This window comes from Triturus cristatus, chromosome 2_2 (genome assembly GCF_964204655.1).
Source record: "Triturus cristatus chromosome 2_2, aTriCri1.1, whole genome shotgun sequence".
NCBI classification, from domain to species: Eukaryota; Metazoa; Chordata; class Amphibia; order Caudata; family Salamandridae; genus Triturus; species Triturus cristatus.
In genome coordinates this window covers 220727828-220742375 of record NC_140582.1, presented here as the reverse complement: position 1 = coordinate 220742375, position 14548 = coordinate 220727828, and positions in this window count along the sequence as shown.

Below are 14548 nucleotides of genomic sequence, written 5' to 3'. Positions count from 1 at the left end.
GGATCGTGTCTCCCTATATGCTGACGATATCCTCTTGTATCTTGCATCTCCGCGCAAATCGCTTATTGTATTGGTGGATGTGTTGAGCTCCTTTGGTCGCAACTCCGGATTGGTCATTAACTGGGCTAAGTCTTGTGTGTACGTTCTCTCCGGGGAGACCCCCCCCTTCCGCGGGGGTGCCCTATCCAGGTTGCGCAGTCGGGGTTCAAGTATTTGGGAATCTTTATAACCCTGGACCCGGTGGCCCGGTATGAACGGAATCTTCTCCCCCCCCCTTCAGCGCCTCAGGGCGGATGTGGCGGGTTGGCGGCGGCTGCCGCTCTCGCCGCTCGGCCGGGCGGCGTTGTTCAAAATGATGTCGCTGCCGCGCTTTTTGTACGCCCTGCAGAACACTATGGACGTAGTGCCGGCCCGCTATGTTCGGGAGGTGGAGTGTCTTCAGCGTCGATTGTTTTGGGATGGGCGGCCGCGGATTGCTCTTGCTAAACTAACCCTACCGTGGTATGATGGGGGGGTCGCTCTCCCTGACATTAAACGATATTATTGGGCCTCCCAGTTGGCTGCTATCAATCACGGGATGTATGGGCCTGCTTTGAACCCGGCTTTTGAGATGGACAAATTGTTATTGCCAAGCGGGGATTATAATCGAGCACTATACTCGGGGTCCCTTGATGCGCGGTTGACAGGCCCGACGCGGGTCGCGGTGCAGGTGTGGCGTGCAGCAAATGCGGCGATGGGGTGGAGGGATCGCTTGACTCGGGCAACGCCATTGTACGCTTCCCAGCGTTTGGGTTATCTGTGTACTACGAAAGGCTTTGAGAAATGGGATATGATTGGTATCAGCAAGGTAGGGGATCTCTGGACGAAAGGGAAATTTAAGACGTTCGACATGCTGAAAACTGAATATCAGTTGAACGATAGGGAAGACTTTCGGTATGCTCAGGTTCATCATGCCTTGTGCTCCGTGTTCCCGGACGTGGCGGCTATTCCAGAGTATTCCCCGTTGGAAGACAGAGTATTGGACGGCTATGTGCCGGATAGCACCATTTCGCTGATTTATAAGAAGCTTATCAATGATCGAATGGGTTTGCTGACCTCATTGCGAGAGACATGGATTGCCGACGGTTTGGAACTTGACGACGAGGATTGGGTGTCAGCGGTGGCCTCCCCGAAAGAGGTGGCTATCCCGGCCCGCTTGCGTTTCGTCCAGCTTAAGATACTTCATAGAGTGTACGTCACGGGGCCTGGTTTGATGCGTATGGGGTATTCGGTGGATGGTCTGTGTAAGCGAGGCTGTGGACTACTGGGGACTTTCCTCCATATCCTGTGGGAGTGTCCGGAGGTGACTCGGTTTTGGTGTAGAGTGCATGCGGTGTTAGAAGAAGTCACGCATGTTGCCTTGTTGCCGGAGGCACGGAGATGTTTGCTGAATGTCTGGGAGCCGACTGATTACAATGTGATGCAGACGCAGTGGGTGACTCTGGGCTATATGGTAGCGAAGCGCGACATTGCGCAATTGTGGGGCTCCCAGAGGCCACCAACGGTCTCAGCGTGGAAGGAACACATGGACTGGTGTATGTTCAGAGAGAAAACGGTGTATGTGGCGAGAGGCAAGCCTGGGAAGTGGATTAAGGTGTGGGGTCCCTGGAACTCCTATCGTGGAGGTATTTGCGCCCCGCCCCAGACGCGTGAGTTGGATGCTGCTCTGTCTCCCTAGCCCGCGCATTCCAATATGCTCCTGCGACATGCGAATTTGGTTTCTTCTGCCTGGCCCCCCCCCTCTGTCTCCCCGGGTTTGTTTACTCCTTCGATGCGGGGAGCACATGTTATTGCCATTAACTCCCTCTGCCTTGTGTGTGTGATGTTTTTCGTTTTTTCAAAATATGAAACCTTTCTTTGCTTGTTTATGGACTGCGGCTGCGGCCGGCTGAGTTGATTAGCACTCCAGTAGCTCTTTTGTTGCTTCATCGATGTGAATGTTAAGCTGTGCCTCGGTTTACACTGTGCATTAGCGGCTGGCCTGTTGGTTGTAGGCCCATATTTGTATGTCTCTGAAACTGTAATAAAGGTTTTCCAAATAAATAAATAAATAAATAATTAAAAACAACCCCAGAGAATAAAAAAAAAATTTAATTAACCAAACTTTAAAGCACTACCTACCCAATCCCTCAAGAAATCTCGTAACCTGTCAAATAATTCATAAAATGTAAACTCATTTAACATTTTTAAATCTATTTTTAAAGAAATGTATGAATAAAACACTATCCATCCAAATACAATCCCCTAAAATGTATCACATAGGTGCCGATTCCGATCCTGTAAAACCCAGGTACAAATAGTCGTATGGAGCGTTTTCTCCGTACGACTTGTACCCGGGAATTCCACCGTACAAACCAGCAAGTACGATTCGTACAGAAATACCATTTCCGTACGAATCGTAAAATACACCGTACGGCTACAAAATACATACAATTCCGATCCTGGACAGCGCGTACGCGACGTCCGCACGGAGTCAGGCAGCGTTTTACGGACCAGCAAGTACGATTCATACCCACAGCACTCCGCACGGCTATATTTTTATGGGAGCCAAAAAGTGCCGGAAAAGCTAAGTATGCCGGGTTCCCCAAGTAAAGGGGGCCCGCTACGCAACGTACATGCCATCACCCACATCATACGTGTCATCATGGACGGTGCGTACCCCAACATTGCATATGTACGGACCGTACCCCCTACCCCCGTATGTATGCACCGTACCACCACCCGAGCCCCGTATGTACGCGCTGTACCCCCAGCCCCGTATGTACGTGCCGTACCCCCACCCCAGCCCCGTATGTACGCGCCGTACCCCCAGGGGGTACGGCGCATACATACGGGGCTGGGGGTACGGCGCGTACATATGGGGCTGGGGGTACGGTGTGTACATACAGAGCTGGGGTGGGGGTACGGCGCGTACATATGGGGCTGGGGTGGGGGTACGGGGTGTACATACGGGGCTGGGGGTACAGCGCATACATACGGGGCTGGGGTGGGGGTACGGCGCGTACATATGGGGCTGGGGGTACGGCGCATACATACGGGGCTGGGGTGGGGGTACGGCACGTACATACGGGGCTGGGGGTATGGCGCGTACATACGGGGCTGGGGTGGGGGTACGGCACGTACATACGGGGCTAGGGGTACGGCGCGTACATATGGGGCTGGGGTGGGGGTACGGCGCGTACATACGGGGCTGGGGTGGGGGGGCCATATGACTCGTACCCCGGGCACAAGTGTACCCGGGGTAGGGGTCGTACACAGTTCGCTCCGTACGGGACGTTTTCCATACGCTTGTGCATTCGGAACGCCGGTACGGATCGGACTTGTGCGCTCGGACTTCAGTTTTACGACTCGTACGTAAAACTGTCTGGGGACGTCTCGTAGACTTTTCCCGAGGCGATTCGTATGTATTTTTCCCGTACGAATCGTACTTCACCGTTTGTACGGTACTTGTACGATTTGTACGTAAAAAAATACGGATACGAGTCGTACGGGAAAAAAAAATACCGGATCGGAATCGGCCCCTTAATATTAACATAACATTAGAATAATACCCATCCAACAAGCCTATAACGTGTATATTTTTCTATGATATTCCCATACATAAATGCTCACCATTCTTTAACAAAAATAACGCAACGGTAAAATCTAAATTCTAAATTTAAAAAAAATTAAAAAATTAACAAATTCCCAAAAAATAGAAATTTGCAATATTTAAATATGTTTTTAAAAAACATTCTCCTCCCTAACCCACATAATAACCCACAACCCATATTTTCTTTTATCTAATCCCGGAAAGAGAACATTTAAAAAATACACAAAGTAAAAAAATTCTTTATACAAATGTGTCTATATTAAATATATATTCATGAAATTCAAATGGCAGCACGAAAACAAACTATATTTAATACCACGAGATTTTAAACATCAATATTATTAACATACATAAAAAAACAAGATACCTTCCCTTTATAGTATGCCCTACAATATGGTCGAAGTCATGATCTATTGTGGTCAAACGATATTTAAAACTCAATGTACATATTTAACACCCATGTACTGAAGCTGTGAGGGCCAGCTTTGCCAGTTGCTGCTCTCTTTAGAAATGAGTATAAAAAACTCCTTTCTGGCCAGCCTGTGACACCAATGCCTGAATTAAGGCAGGGCAATATGCAGATGGTCAATGTCACGATTAGAGGTGAATTACAGGTACAGATGAACGTTGCCCTGATGCTGATTGATTTGGTGTCTGTTTCACCAAGCAGAGCTCCAAGTGGCTCCACGTGCTTGTTAAACATGGTTGGTAACAGAATGGAACTTTGGGCCTCCTAACAGGGTCTGAGGATTTGCATGGAGCTGGGGGCGTTCCTTTGGATGAGCAGGGGTCTGTTACTGGTATATGGTGTGAACCATTGTAGGATGACATCATTGAAATCCATACAGGTGTCACTTGAACCATGCATAGAGATATCTGCATTCTTCTGGAGACATGGTTGAAGGTGCGGTGCAAGGTTTCATTTTTGAAGTTAGGGTTAATGCTGAAATGGATGACAGGTTCTCATGAAGTTCATTCATGAGGATATTCTAGAACGACCCGGTCAGTTGTTTTGCTGATATTGTTTGCTGATGGGTGACAGGTAAGTTAAGCAAGCAACAATTGATGGCTGTTGTGTGTGATATGTGACGTTGGCCATCAAAGAGCAACGGTGGTGTTAGATTTTTCTTTCAGGACCATGCAGTAATGTATCCTTCATAGATTCAATTAATGTTTCACCTGAAAAGTTGATGTTGCAGGGATACAGGCTATTTTGAAAGTGATTTTTGTCTCAAGAGGTAGCCAGGGACGGAACATGAGAAGATGATTGATGTGGTCAAATCACATGTTCTAAGAATTTCTGGTGGCAGGTAATTCAAGTGATATGAGACTTGATTTCAGGATTCATGCATAAAGGTTATTCCTGTAGTCAATTTGGGAGCAAAGCAGAGCCTAAACAACTGTACAAAAGTCTTCAGAGAAATTAAAGAAGCTAGTTTATGTTCACCACCATCGGCAGAGATTTAAAAAATGGTACAGTGGAAGGGGTCAGTGTTGACACTCTAGGTGGGGGGATTTTTTGACTACCCCGCATTCACCAAGGGCAAGGGTAGTATTCGTCTCCTTCCACCCTACCATAGCCCAGAGTGGGGGTGTATTCAAATAACCACCCTTGCCTTTTCCAAAGCTGGTGGGTAGTGTGTGGCCCTATTTTCCACAGCTTGCCAAAGGGCAATTGTTTTTTGTTCAGGAAAGCTACCAGCTCCCTGTGCTCAGTTTGCGTTGTTGACAGCTGGGAGCTGCCCCAAACCTCCATGCCCTGCCAATTGCAGCATACCCTAAGGTGAAAAAGCCTAGTAATTCCCCCCTCCTACAGTTACTCAATTCAGAACGGAAACATATTCCCCCAAATGCCCTGGGGCATGGTAGGGATTGGGAGTACATATCTCTACACTCTGGCCTTGGGCAAGGTGAGGAATTTCCTGTGCCCCTGCAAAACTTCCTTGGGCAAGGTGGGTGTTGAAGGGCTGTAAATGACCACCACGTGTGGCCAATGCGCTGGAGGCCAAAAAGTACCATACAACATGTCAGAAAAGCAACAGAGTGTGAGGGTGAAAACAGCAGGGCAGTAGTAAGAGACCTAATCGCACCTTCAAATTGCCCTCCAATTCTTGGGCACGGCAGAGGGTATGAGTGCACGGTACGCCTCCCCAGATCTTAGCCTACCCCCCCATAGTGATAGATGAGGAAATGGGTGTGAAGGCTCTTAGGTTTTACATTTGTTCCCACCCTGCCAGACAGACTGGGAGAGACATTTTGCCTTATATCTCAGTAACAGCTGGGCGAGAAATTTGACATGGGAAAACGAATAGGATTTTTACAAGATAACAGTTTTGGGCCCTTCCTTGATATTTTTTTTTAGTTTTGCATGCTGATGACTTGAACTTTGAACACTGCTTCTCACCGCTAGTTTTGTGCAAATTGGTCACATGGCCCCTAAGTTAGTAAGAATGCAAAAATGGGATATCCTAGAAAGTGAGGTGTCATCCAGAACTACAGAAGCACAGCAGTAATAAATTTTCGGTGTTAACCTCATTTACAGTGCATTACGCTGGTTTCACTGAGACACACCTCTGAATGGGTCCACTTTCTAATATATTTATACCATAGCATGTATTTGTAAAGTGTGCCTTACACCCTGGGATATTTTGGCACTAAATAACAGATATTTACATATTTACAGATTTCAAAGATATTCATTGATATCCAACTCAGCGGTACCAATTCATCAATCATGGAAGTCTAAAAGACTGAGTGAACCCGTTGGAAAGTTACTCTGTGGCCATGTTATCAAACACAGACCCCTCGAGTGGATGCATTAGTCCACTGAGTCACCAGACCCAGCCTTATTCATAATGTATGCATGTGAGACACATACATTTGTCGAGTACACTAGGCGCATGCAAATCTCAAGCGTGTACATTAGCCCCCTGTTCACTTTGTGCGCCACACATAATGGCCCATGTTTATGAAGCCTTTGGGTTATCCTTGCCTTAAGTTACATTTCAACTTAGTAGGCAATTCATGTGTTTAGCACACACATCCACCCCATGGATTTCGGCGCATTCTCAGATTTTCAAAGATTTGTAAACCTGAGAATGCGTCAAAACGTTATGTCTTCCCTAGGGAGAAGTAAAAAAGAGAAATATCTTTATTTCCCCTCTTTATTTCCTCTTACCACTTGTGTTGCATTGTGCAGCACACACAGAAAGAGGAAAATGCATGTAAGGATTGTTTTTGCGCAGGAAGGTGTCCCTGTGTCTGTAACACAGGCACCCTTGCACCACGGTGCAAGGGTGCCTGCATTGGGGTTTGTCTGCACACAGTGCGCCAGCGCAAGGAGAGAGCAGAAAGGCTCCATATCTTTGTAAATATGGAGCATTTCTGCTCTCTCCCTTTCACCTTTCACACAACGCTGAAACTTTGGGCCTCATTTATGAAAAGTGTCCCATCGCTGGTTGAAAACAACGATGCAACACTTTTCATTGCGCCCTCTTAGCAACACATTGGATGCGCTGTATTTACAGTACTATCGGCTTGATTGGGTAACCCGATATAACGTTGTTGGTTTGGGTAACAAAGTTTATAATCTGGTACAGGGACCTGCAAGGGAATTTGCTTTGCTATATAGAAACAATTTATGATATCACTTATGGATCCCAAATAGTGGATTCCAACATACAAATGTAAGTAGTATTCTGTAATCAAAGAGGAGTAAATCATATGCAGATGGGTGTATTCTTTTTAAGTAGAAAATGTATAATCATATAGATCGAGTTTGAGGGTACGGTACAGTCTTTACACAAATAAAAGTGACAGAGATTAACAATCTTCCAAATGAAAAACATCTGCAGGTCACTTAAGTACAATACCCATTTCTGATGTCTATTACAAACAAGCAATTCTTCCTGCATATTAGGCAAAGAATTACATGCAATGTTATTGTAGAAGAAAGTGGGTATGTTGGTCGACGTTTCGGTCTTCTTACGTTATGCAGCTATGTTGGAATCCACTATTTGTGATTCATAAGTGATATTATAAATTGTTTCTATATAGCAAAGCAAATTCCCTTGTAGGTACCTGTACCAGGTAATAGTATTTACAGTACAGCGCTCCATATAGCAAGGATTGATAAGATACGTCAGGAATCCTGACGTATCTGGTGGCGCAGTTATGACACATTGCTGGAGTGTGTCACAAACCAGACGCAACTCCAGGAATGTGTCAATACACATGAGCGGGTCTCATGTAAAAGGGCCTGCTTCAGTCCTTACGCCTGCTGTGAAGCAGGCATAAGGATCTGACGCAGTGGCGCTCTAGAAGTGTTGCAGTGAAATCCCATAGGTTTCACTGCATCACTTCTACGTGGCTTTCCTGCATCGGAACGACCCACCCTGTATACATGTAGCATAGGGTATATACAAATTGACACATCTACCTAGATGCATCACTTTGTAAATATGGCGCAGTGTGGTGCATTTTTACACCACCACAGCGTCACAAAAAGTAACGCAACACAAGCCCTTCATAAATATGGGACTTTGTTTGTGGCTCTGCGTTGTGTAAAAGTTTAGTAAATGTGCCCCATAATGTATTCAGTTGCACATTCTGCACAGTGAAGACATAAATCTACTTTAAGCCTGGAAAATGCTTTGTGAGTCAGTCCCAAAGTTTCAAAATAACGGAACAGCATACCATTATTCCCAAAACAGGAGTACACACACAGTTTCAAAGGTCATGACATCATGATTTGTTCCATATTCATTCAAGCTAATACGAACTGAAAAAGCAACCGATAGCTGTGGCTTATTTGTATGGTGAAAGGGAGGTTAGCTCTGTAGTTTACTGTTATTCTAAGATCAAAAATGCTAACACAAGCCGATTTTAGAAGAAATTCACTTCATGAACCGTAGAACAACGTCGTTGTGTGAAGAAAGAAACACACAAGAAACAAGCACTGGTTGTCGAAAGGCCAAACCCAATTAGATTTTCATGGAGGGGGGACTCTTTGACAAAATTGGCCTGCCCGATATTTTAATATACTAAAGCTCCAGCTAAAAGTTTGCAAGAGGGTGACAGGTTTAATATGACTGTCTGTTAGCACAGAGGGCCCCCAAAGGAACATTCCTGTGCGTGGGCACAACTAATTAACAGATAGGCACCAAGGCAGCAGACCTGCAAAGCCCCGATGCTTATCACCACATCTCGACATTCCCAGCACAGCTGTGAGCGCGTGCACTCCGCCCCCGCCCACCCCAGCCTCAGTCCTTCCTAAACCTCTCTCATGTAGGCTGGTTACAAAAATATTTAGGATGAAAGATACCAATTAGTTAAGGGCCATAGCTCGAAGCAGGGCGGAATAATTTCGTAGTCGGGTCGTGACCTGGCAGTGACACCCAGATCGGCCGCCTGCAACAACAGGGACATGAATTCGGTGTTGCTGCAGGCAGGGTAGAGGTAGCCAAGAAACTAACAAGCAGCCAACTCAGAACCCAGTAAAGGGTCTGCCTTGGTGCTAAGAGCCCGGGCACGAGTCGATCCATGAAAATATTTGACATGTAAATCATGCCACAAACATCACATAAAAATATTAGAAAGTTCCCTAAAAGTTTTTTAAAAGTTGTCTTTCAGCTTAGTACATCAGATTATGAGCCTGATTACGATGGCGGACAGACTTCTGTCGTACCGCCATTGTCCCGGGGATGGGGATCGCCCGCCTATAAGGCTGCGGTCCCACATATGCTATTACAATATGGCCCCCACCACGGCAGCCGCAAAAGGCATTTTTTCCATTGCGGCGGGTGCTGCTGGCTGCAGCACCCGCCGCAATGGAAAAAAGTCAGGTTTTGCTTTTCCCAGCACTACGTGGCGTGGAAAGGACCACTCGGTGCCTGCCACATGGAGCAGGGAAATGGTGCCCCCAAGTGCAAAAACAAACTGTTCCTACTCAAAGGGGGCCAGCAATGGGCCTCCAAAGGCCCTCCCCGCCAGCCTTTCCATGGTGGGTGAACCGCCATGGAAAGGCTGGTGGGGAGCCAGCATCGTAATCTGACCGACAGTGCCTGATAGGCACCGCCGGCATACATTACATGCTGAGGGCCTCCACAGCACCAGCAGACTCAAGAAGTCTGTCGGATACTTGGCGGTCAGTGTTTCCGACCACCACGGTACCGCCCGCCATCATAATATGTTAGGCATAAAATGGCCTCATGATGGCGGGGAACCCGCCACCTACAGCCTGTCAGTGGCAGGTTCACCCCCATCGTAATGACCCCCTATATTACTGTAGATGTTCTTAAACTGTGGTTCTAGGACCCCTGGGGTGTCCGCGAGGCCATCTCATGGGGTTTGCAACTGTGTTACAAAATTAAATAATGTTAAAATTAATACATTAAAATTAATAAAGTTTATACAAATAAAAAAGCAACATTGAAAGTGTGAAAATTTGATTGTGAATTAAACAAAATATTTCAACATTTGAGCTTTTGTTTGGTGTATAGTTGTTTTTCTATTTGTGTGCATTGTTTTCAGGTTCAAATCATAAAAATTGGTAAGGGGGTTCCCATCACCCAATAATGACTCAAAGGGTCCCTGGATTTCAGTAATGATACAGTGAGGGTCCACAGAAGGCAAAAGGTTAAGATTCAGTGAGGGTCCACAGAAGTCAAAAGGTTAAGATCTACTGCTGCACTGAGAGGCATCTTTTAAAGTGATAATGTAAAACAAGAACTTAGAGACATTCTTGTCCCTCCCCTACCCCTTGACAGCAATGCCACTAGTGAACGGAGTTGCACGTCAGTTGTCAGATTTACCCTAGATTCTTATTATAAATATGGATCAACATTACAGTCTGTTAAATCAAACAGTTGAAGTTGTTGCACAGCACACTCCCTGGACTCGCGCATTTGAAATTACTCTGATATGTGTAATGAAGAAAGAGGAGGTTTGGTGAAATACAATATTTGACCTAGACCACACATTTTGTTCACGTGGGAAAGCTGGGATTATTCCCAGATTTCCTGGTTTCACATTATGCAGTTTAGCTACTATATGGGTATCTCTTTCTCTCGTCCATTTTATGGCAAAGGTCACTGTTTTGTCATTAGACTTTAAGAACCTGAGGACAGGCCGATGCCACAGTGTCCCCTGCAGCCCCCGGGTGCGGGTAGCCCCAAGCTCTAGGGGGCCCCCTCACCACAGTACCATGGCCGGACGGGATCCACCATGTACCTTGCTTTGCTACACCACTGAGACGCCACATGAAAGCTCAAATTGCTTTGGGCTCCAGGTTCCAAGAGGAACTCGAGATGTGCCAGATCCAGGCATCAAGCGTTTAATGACCCACCCACCTCCAAGACTGGGCCTTGGAGGTCAGAGTGACCTACAAAGATGAGTCTGACGCTCAGGCAGAGCTGAGGATATGGAGCTGATTGGGCCTTTGCCTGTCACTCACTCCACATCAGTGTACTACCTGCAGGGCTTTAAGTGGGTCAGGTCTTGTCAGGTTTCAAATGCAGCAGTAACTAAAAACTGTCTGTGAAGGAGTCCCTATCAGATTCTAAATTCATGTCCTTTACAAGCAAAAACAATGCACAAATTCCCAGCAACAATAGAAAGACTTGACTTAATCTCTATCAGAAATGCAGTTTCTGTTTCTATTTAAACTTGAACTTGCAGTCCCTAAGAGTATATGTTGTTTCCATGTTTTGTGTATCTGTTTTTTTTTAAAGCAACTATATGATTGATTTGCCTCTAGGTGTCTGGTTATGTGTCAATTGTGGGTGAATGTTCACGAGGAGGCATGAGTGAGAGCTCTGGAGTTGATACACACAAAAAGAAGCTATCCTGAACGAGTGTCGGATTCTAAGATGGAAAAAGGCGCACTACGTCTTCTTCTGTGGGGTGTTGGGCATATCAAAAAATTTGAAGGTCTCTCCTCACACACCACCAGGTGTAATGCTTCATCGTCGGCAGTCCTCGCTCTCTGAAAAACACGTTTGATAGAGTGAGGGGCTTCACCTGGAGACAGGTAGGCACTTCTACAACTAAGTGGGGACCCGTGCAAAGAAGTGAGTGATTTAAAAAAATGAATGCAAACTCCACATTGTAATTAAAGTTTTTTTTATCACTCACTTCTTTGCACGGGCCCCCACTTAGTTGTAGAAGTGCCTCCCTCCCTGCACTGTTTGGTATGCTCAGGGAGGACATTGCGGCATGTGGGCTGACGTTGCCACAGAATTAAAGATGTGAAACCCGAGATTGCAGAGTTAGGCCAATGGGTGGACACACTTGAACAAGGCAGTTATGCCAAGGGGAAGGAGCTAGGCATTTTCCACCACAAACTACTGGAGCTGAGATCGTACCATGTAGATTTACTGCTCTGTCTTGATCTGGAAAGCAGATCCTGGAGCTTGAACATCAGGATTAGGGGTGTTCCCCTGCTGGCGGATTCCAGAGATCTAGAGGGATATGTCATTCGTCTCTCCTGTCACATAGCTCCTGCACTGGCTGACAAAGACATTACACTGGATCATACTCATAGACCGAGCCATCAATCCCACACCACCAGAGCTGTACATGACATACTCACGTGTGTTCACCTCTTTCGGCAGAAAGAAGCAATCATGGCTGCAGTCCATGGCCAAGGCCCCATCCTCTTTAAAGGCGCAAAGGTGTGGCTCTACCAGGACCTATCACCACTCACCCTTCAGAGACTTCATGACTTATACAGGCAACCACCTTCTTGCATCACAAGGGAGTTAAATACAAATGGGTCCACCCATTCTGCCTCACTTTCATAGAGAAGAATGAAACCCACATAGTGCATACTAAAGAGGAGGCTTGTTCAGTCTTGGAGCTGGAGGACCCCCCTGGGGTGGATAACCAGACGCATGTCTTCGGCAGTGGCCTGCACCATGTTTGCCCATCAAGGGGCATTGCAGGGCTTTGAGATTGAATGCTCACAAACCATCCGCAGAAGAAAGTGTCTGAGAATGCTCAGACCTGCGCTGACAAATGTAGCACAACAATGCCACCAAGTTATACACCCCCTCTTGCTTTCAATCTAGGAATACTTTCACTGGAAGAGATCTACAAAACAATGCAACATGGACATGGCCCCCACAACTGTAACCCCCCACCACGCCTGGGTTGCAGTCACATGCTCCTTCTGATCAGGGTCAGTATGGCAGGTGGCGTATGTCCCTAGTACCTGACTTACTACGACGTCTGTCACCACAACCCCCATTAGTAGAACTCATAGCTTTCATGGAGGGAGCGTTGCAGTCATATGTTATACCACCAGTTTGAAACCACCCATCGAGGGCTCCTTGCCTAAGCCAATAGCTATACCCAGTATCGGGACACCCGAGACCTCAGGCACGGCTTTCATACCCCATTCCACGCCTCATATTCATATGGTCACCTTTAGACAAGGAAAACGGTTAAATGAATGGAATCCTTGGGTGCCTGTATGGTGAGGTGTGATAGTATGGGCTGAGCAGCAGGCAGGCTGGTCCTGGCGGGGCTGCTGTAATTGGATACCATCCTGCAACTAAGACTAATAAATAATCTTCAAAGATACTCCTCAGCTACTAGTCACTCATCACAACATAATTTTGGCAACTCTTTGGAGGCAGACCCTTGCGTGACAACTGGTCTTACTAAAGATGACACTGAAACGTAGATTGTGAAACTGAAGAAACTTACAGAGACTATGAAACATGAGGATACAAGAGTCATTTACTAACGACTTCAGAAACCAGACAAGTCAAGACAGCAACAAAACGCCCTGCAGCTGTACCAGTGTCCTGATCAAACAGACAGCCCCAGCCAAGATGGGTTTGAGTTGTCTACATTATTATGCTTCATACCTTTAAATCAATCTACACCAGGGAGGTGTAAGCAAGCGGTAGCTGGCTATCTATTTACAGGACTCTGCCAGCGCCTGTCAACAGTCATCATGTCGGATGGGGTGAAGACAATGACTTTCTTTGAGGGCTCACGGTGTCAAGTGAACCATGTACTAACAGCATGGTAATCTGCAAGTACTTTTTTAAATTTACAATGACATGAAGTTGTTTTCTAAAATTGCCAGCTACACCTTATCCAAGACCATTATTTCAGCGTGAGGTATGCACGAGCCTTACCTCATTCATAACGGTTGCGTGGATGCCTCAGCAAGGATCTTCTCGCCACCAAAGTGTGACGATGCAAAGCTCCAGCTTAAGGACACATGCTGCACTGCCCTGTTTGGTGCATGTATGCACCGGTAGCCACACCGCATGCTACAGTACTGCTTGCCGCCATCTGTGTTTGGGGCAGTGCACAGGTTTCGACGATGCGTTTTGGCAGTGATGTTCAGTCCGCTTTCCAGCCGCTCAGTTGGGCCATGTGTGGTGTGTAAGGATGTCTGGAGTTGTGATGCAGTTACATCCGTTGCTCCTCCACGACACATGCTGACGGCACGAAGGACCTACTGTGAGCACTCCAGTTACTTGTGGTAAGGTAATTGTGTCTGGTAGCCAGATAATCGTCACTTTCCTCAACGTTTTACGCACATTTATCATCAGATGTACTAGGTGCTATTCTAACATCAGGGCAACACTCAGTCAATGGATATTGGCATTTACAAACACAATTAGAGCTGTCGGTTGACTTTATTTTCAGCACCATAGTATTGACGTGTTTTTCTTTGGGGACATTCTTATCTACAACATATTCTAAATTTGGTGACATTACTTCCACGAGCTGGTCTGCAGCTGCTAAGTATTGAGGGGTTTTCCGGAACATTCCTTTTGGGATCATTCACCTCTTCTACACTTGGGAGAATATATATTTTTTTCCAGTTCAGAGGCACATTAGATGAAAGTTGGGCCAGTGTGGCATGACACGGGTGAGAAGTTGCTCACCGGCGAA